The sequence below is a fragment of the Nelumbo nucifera genome, chromosome 6 (assembly GCF_055504915.1).
Source record: "Nelumbo nucifera cultivar China Antique chromosome 6, China Antique-T2T, whole genome shotgun sequence".
Taxonomy (NCBI): domain Eukaryota; kingdom Viridiplantae; phylum Streptophyta; class Magnoliopsida; order Proteales; family Nelumbonaceae; genus Nelumbo; species Nelumbo nucifera.
In genome coordinates this window covers 24,894,318-24,901,619 of record NC_142654.1, presented here as the reverse complement: position 1 = coordinate 24,901,619, position 7,302 = coordinate 24,894,318, and positions in this window count along the sequence as shown.

The following is a 7,302-nucleotide window of genomic DNA, read 5'->3' as shown; positions in this document are numbered from 1 at the left end:
TCATTCCTTATAATTTCTAAGAGTAGGGTCTGCCTTTGGATTCAATTCTTGTGATATTCATATACTTAACCATGTAACTTGCTTTTCAAGTTACAGGAGGTACCTATAAAAAAGTAGTAAAATACAGGAAAATTAGGAAATGATCTGTTTTCCTATTGACCATGAAAAACACATTGTTCCAGCAACCTCATCCAGCCATTATGTTGGAAAAAATAGAGAAGTAAAACCTAGAAAATGTTTAAATAGGAGACAATTCGATTCTCTTGTTGGAGCTAACTCGCTAAGCGGTAGGAGATTGTTGGTTTCAGGCTTTCGGCTGCTTCTCTCATATTCCGGTTTGTAGAATCAAGATTCAGGTGGGACTGTAAAAATGCCAACCCAAACCATGGCTTTAATTAATATTGTTAGCTAAACATGATGAAAAAAAGTACAGAAGCCATTATCCATATTCAAAACGACATTTGTTCAAGAATTTGGGGACAAAAACTGGGGTTGAGAAAACAGAAAACTTACCTCAAGGAAATGATCACATTGGGTTAAAAGAAATGTAGATTTATGATCTATCGCATACTCAGATAATATAAGCTTGTAGACAAATATTCTCGTTAATTAATTGTTTATATACATGTATAAAAGGATGGAAGCTATAGTAAGAAAAGCCATAACTTAGGAATTCTGTGATTGGAGTCATTATTCTAAACCTTGGAGAAAATCAGAAAGGCATATTCACTATGGCAACAATTGTTTGTGGTGATCTACCCCAAGGCAGAAATTACTGGTTTACTATAAAAATGGGAAAGTTAAAACAATCAGGAAGAAATTAAGGCTAGCAGTCGACAAAACTTCTGTGAAGAGGAGTAATTCCTTCATGTGAGAAGAAAAATATGGCTTCTGAAAGTGCAGAATTTTCTGGTTGATATGGAATTTCTAAAACAGAAAAAGCCCTCAAGATCAATGCCTGAGATTAGTTGCCCATCAAATTTATCTCATCCTAATCCCATGAAATTTCCTTGTTAGAGTCAACCTCTAAGTCTCTAACAAGTTCACATATCCTCACAAGCTCACATGTATCAACCCAGTATTTGTTTTATAGAATAAAAATAAAAAATAATCCTAAAGTTGAAAAAAAAACAACAAGAATTATATCCGGTTGAGACCTTGTAGGTTGTTGTTTTTAGTAAGGTTCCCTCTCATGCCCAAAATGCTATCTGCCAAGTCACAGAATACCATATCCAGAAACAAGATTCACTTGTACATTTTTGGGAGAAACAATACTTTGCATTTGGCAAATATTTATCACATTTAAACCTCTTATTCTGTATGCATAGCTGATAGCCCAGTTATGGTTCAAAATATCAGCAACACAAAGTGTATCACTAAGGTAAGAAATGGATACGTGTCATGATACACTTGGAATGCACATGAATAGAGTGGAAAGATCTGTATATGCCCAGAACCCACAAATCTATAAATAACATAAATATAAGGTTGAAGTAAATATGAATAAGGTGAAAAAAAGTTTCATCAATCAGAGGCCCTTTCAAGAGTAGGGGTGACATCAAGGGGTGATTGGCGAGAGTAGGGCGATGCTACACTAGTTAACCTTGAAATAGATTCTCATGTGGTTGTTTAAACTTTTCTAAATCCCTTAACAATCCTTTTTCCAATGATTTTTTAGAGGTTTTTTTTTCCAATTTTCATTTGTTATTGGTTTTAGTTGATATTAATTGCACATTGTGTTTGTTGCAATTCTAGGTTTTCATAGAAGTTTTTCTTTCTTTTTTTTTGCAATTTCTATTTTATAGAAATTTTTTAAGAGGGTATTTTGGTAAATTAACTTCTTCTGTTACTCAACTTAACAGAGAGGGGGTCTGTCAAAATCTCAAAATTCAAGGGATCTTTGTCGCAAATGAAAGTTAAGGAGGCTAATTCCCAGTACCACTCCCAAAGTATGATATACCCAAAAAAAATTTTTTTTGGTTGATATGAAATGGGTTCATGTTGGGCCCGAGGCCCAACAGATCCAATCCCACAATATATTGTGATATCAATTTTTGTTTGTATGCACATAGTTATAGACCGGGATCACCTATTTATACAAACTTGTATGAACTGAATTTACAGACTTCAGAACCGTTTGTTGCTCTAATGGTTTGGTTTGGTCCTTCAACCTTGACTTGTGCTGGGTACTCATTGAGCTTTTATATGAAGATCTGTACAGCCCGAAGCTAGTTTAGCAGTATCATGTCTTTCTGTACATTTTTCTGTGTCTTTCCATATGAGAATAAAATGCGAAAGACGCGAAAAGCTTTAGTAGACGCCAAAATGGGCTTTTCAGGTCTTTTTGGTGCTCCGGCTTTTGACGATTAGATCTTCTGTGAACCAAGCTGGAATAGACCAAAAATCAGTCTGCCCAACTTATAAACAGTTGAAAGACCCTACAGAAAGACGTGCCAAACAAACCCTTAATTTCCTTTCACAGTTTCACTGCCAATATAATATCAAAAAACATACGTGGCGGTAGCGACTGGAGGTCAACGTACCAAGACTCTCAAGTCATCCAAATTGGCTCAGGCCTCAGCGCGCGATGGACAGCCACAGAACAGTTATTAGAGGAATCCGGCCAGTGAGAGAGATTTCCAGTCTTGCAAATGATTTCCACTTCTTCTTGATGGAATTGCCAGAGGGAAATAGTTGTAGTAGAGTCAGTGGGTGAGACTGTGTGCCGGAGCAGCAGCAAGCTAGCAACTAGCCTCCGGTAGAAGAATGTGGTGGTTACTGGTAAGTGAAAACTTTCACCGGAGCTTAGTCCGTCGTCTGTTTCTCTACTATTTCCTTTACTCGTGTACTTTTTCCGACAACTCTTTTATAAAGTATCAACTACCATACGGCGTATATACGGGATATGCTTTAATTTTCAGTTTTCATATGTATATTTCCTCTTTGACATGAAAAAGGAAGCTCCCTGGCCTAATTATAAAGGGCATTTCCTTTTAAATATCATATATAGTGCTTAATTTGCAATTCAGTTTGATAAAAACCTGTTTTGAAATTGGGAGAATTTCCCTGAAGAACCAAAAGGAGAATTTGGCTCTGGATCTGTTCATGGTTTTTGTTTGTTTCAAGGAATTGGGTGATTATGGTTTTAAGTATTTGAACATGTTATTTTCGGTTCTCTTTCCAGTAAGATAAGATTGTACCATGATATAGTCATCAATGGATTATTTTGATTACTTGGATGAAGATAAATATGGTTCTATTTGCAGTTCCATTCCTAATAACTTCATGTGTAGGATCGCCTGAGATTCTCAAACATTTGAGAGTACATCCATATATGAAAAGGTGGTGTCAAATATTCTATGGATGAGATCAGTGAAGGATGCAATCCAAACACCAAAATCCAAATCCGTTTGCCGACCCCCTTTTGGGTATTATTTACACCATTTTTTTTAACAAGACGAACGAAGGCTGAAAGAACAACGCAACCCTGATCTACAAACCTTTCTACCCTGCTGTGCATTCCAATATTTCTTTTAGGCTTCCTTTTCATGAGAAGCATCATCTCGGGTATTGTAGAACAGTTTAGCAACTGGGATGCATTTGACGGCCCAATCAATCGGCCAGGACAAAGCTGCAAGTCCGATGCATAAAACCCATTGCTCCAAATTCAATCTCTTAGTGTTGGCGAAGCTATTCAGGAACTCCACCATCACCACTTGAAGAACAACAGTTATCATCACAATGCCAAGGAAAAATTGGTTCTCTTCGTGTATCCCTCCGAGTACGTTCTTCTTCTCTAGCTTCCTTGCATTGAAAAGATTAAAGATTTGGCAGAGGACAAAAGTATTGAACATCAGGGTGTCGTTGATCTCCTCACTCACCTCAAAGATAGAGCTTCCACTGAAATGTAGCACCATCAAGACTGCCACCTGATACAGAGCCTGACCAATGAGGTTCCTATACATGAAGCCATTGATAAGATCAGACTTGCTTCGACCTACTGGAGGCTTTTCCATGAGCTCCTCGGTAGGCTGCTCTGCAGCTAGTGCCAAGGCACCGAATACATCCATGATCAGGTTCACCCACAGTAGCTGGATTGCCGTTAAAGGGACTCTGCTAGAAGAAACAGCTGCAATGAAGTTGATCACTAGGGTAGCAACATTCACTGTGAGCTGGAACTGGATGAACTTTTGAATGTTGCTGTAAATGCACCTTCCCCACTTCAAAACAGTTATTACGGAATCGAAGTTACCTTCTGCAATGATGATGTCTGATGTTTCCATTTCCATTTGAGTGTATTGGGTCCTCATATATATCCCAATATCAGCTTCTTTGATTGCTCGCATATCATTTCTATCGTCCCCAATGACCACCACGACTTGGTTTTTTCGCTTTAGGCACTGTACAATCATGTATTTGTCAAAGGAGCAGCACCTTGCCATTACCTTGATTTTATCAGCCTTCTCCATCATTTCTCTATTTGAATATTTTCGGAAGTCTTCTCCTTCCACCACTGTTTCTTCAATCTTCAAGTCCTCATCAGGTCCAAGTATCCCAAAATCAATAGCTATAGATCTTGCCTGGAGAACATCGTCTCTTGTGAGCATTTTGATCTTAACTCCAGCACGTTCACAGGCCTTCACCATCTGTACTGGATCCTTCAGACCCAGAAGGCCTAACAAAGTCAGGGAATTTTCTTCGATCTCTGGACGTTCCATTCCTTCGTCACTGTGTTCTAAATCTGATGATGAGATTTGTTTGTGGGCCAAAGCGATGCATGTGAGGCTTTTCTCTTTCATACCCTTGATTATTTTCTCCAACTTATTCCTTCTGCCTTCGTCCATGGTTTTTATGGTTCCATTACTCTCGTAATAACTCGTACACATTGTCATTATCATCTCGGCATCTCCCATCCAGTGTACATAAATCATTTGATCATTGTTCTTGATGGGTTTTATTCTGCATTTCTTCATCAATTTTGAATCCAAGGCTGGAACACGGAGGACCTTGTAACTCTGGTTAACCTCTTTCTGATCCATACCCAACTTCGACACAGCCCAAGCCAGAAGAGCTTTTTTAGTCGGGCTGCCGTCGGGCAAGTTACCCGAAGAATGGCTGTGGTTATCACTGGTTGAGCAACTACAAACTCCTTGTTGTAGTAACTCGAAAATATCTGGAGCCATTCCCTGTCCCGACAAGGTCTCGTCCTTCATTGGTTCTTCCCCGAGCCAAAACTCACTGACCACTGAGTTCAAAGTCAGCACACAGATGGTGGCTGAACCCATGGTCTCAGTAGCAGAAAGTCTCTGAACCATTATTGGTAGAGCCATGATTTTCTTCATGGAACAAGCTAGAGCGTTTGTGGTCACCAGTGGCAAGCCTTCCGGAATTGCCACCACCACTATAGCGACTGCAGCGTTTACAGACACAAACCCCCGCACACCTGACAAGGCATTCACTAGATTGTTCATTTTGGTGTCGCATCCGTCTAATTCATGGTGGTTCTTGATGAAGTCATGCACCCCCATTCCCACGAGAGCAAGGAAAGGAAATAGCAGAAGAACCTTGCACAAGAAAGAAGCTAGTTCGTCGAGCTGAGCTTGTAATGGGGTTCGCTGATCTGGGTCATGGCCGATAGAGCTCATCATCTGTCCCCACTCCGTGTTGATGCCAACGGAGGTGACGAGCATGTTACCGTGGCCGGCCACTACCTTAGCACCTGACAGGAGGAATGGATTGCTATTGGCATCGACATCCACAAACTTGCTTTCCCCAGTCATGCTCCATTCGTCGACCCGTAATAACTGGCCATCCAAGAGCAAACCATCACCAGGGATTTGATCTCCAAAGTTTAGACGTATGATATCTCCAACAACGATGTCGAAAATGGAGATATTTTGAGGTTGCCCACCTCTGACGACCTCAATCTGTATATTGCTGTTGATGCTCGATGACTTCTGAACATGTCTTGATAGTCTGAATTTGCTCGCTGAGGACGCAGCAACAACTAGAAAGACGGCAAACAGTAAGCTCCCACCATCGCACCACCCCTCTTTCCACCCATGTGTCTTGATTCCGAAGAAAAGAGATAGGATAGCAGAGCTCAGAAGAACGAGAATGGTGGTACCTTTGAAAGCTTGGCGCACAAAATGGAAGAAACCCTTTTGATTTTTGGGTGGTTGGCACCTGTTGGAGCCAAACACGTTAAGGCGGCTATCAACATCGCCGGGGGTACCCGGGATTCCTTGAACAAGATCGGCGTCAAGAACCTTAGCAACTCCTTGGATACCGCCATACTGTTTTAATTGTTCCAAGTTCCTCTCTTTGACCATTTTGGCCAGGGCTGTTTTGTTAACGTCGGTGGTTTCAATAGGAATGATGATCCGAGACTGCTCTGGGTCAGAATGGAGAGCGGTTGAAACAGCTTGCACACCTCCAAGATGGTTGAGGGAGGTGAAGTCTTTGTTCTTTACAATCTCAACGAGAGCAATCTTATCGAGGTTGAACACATTATTAGTGAGGATATCTACACTGGTATGAGGATTGGGCTGGATATCTAGGATGGTGTAAGAAACAGAACGCGATGAGAGAGCATGGAGGAAATGTTTGTGGGTTTTGGCGGATAAAACAAGGGATGTCATACGTCGAATAGCAGAGATAGCAGCCAAAGCGATGTGCCATCTTTTGCGGGGGTGAGTAATAAGTGATCTATCCACGTTGAAGTTGAAGATGACAGCGCGACAATCATATGGCTGCTCACAAGCCATATCTCATAGAAATGTAATTACTTACAATACGACGAGCTGTTATGTTGTTTGAAGAAAAAGTGTAGGAAGTAGGAGAAATGAGGAACTATTGATGGAATCAGAATTCACAAGTGCCATTCCCAATATAATATAGTGAAAATTTTTCATTCCTTCACGAGGGAGGAAGAGCCTGGTCATAAGCGAAAGCCGACTGTATTAATTAATTAAGCTTTGTCTGATGGAGTTGCTTTTACCTAACGGCTTTGAAAACGCTTTTATGTGGAAGCCAATATTGAACAACAAGCGTATTCGGGGCTTTCTGGGTTGTGTACCGGTGACCAAGGCTTTGGCTTATATAGAGATTTTCCTTTTCGAATGACTTTCAATTGCTGACGTGTTGGGTTGTGAACGGGTTAACTTTGGCTGTTGGGCCCAATAACATAAGCTGTTGAGACAATTTTTTGGTTAGGCACGTTCTGGGCAGTTTACCTATTCACACGAATCACACTCCATTATGAATTTATCCATTTTCATCACAACGTGGCACTCTTAGCCT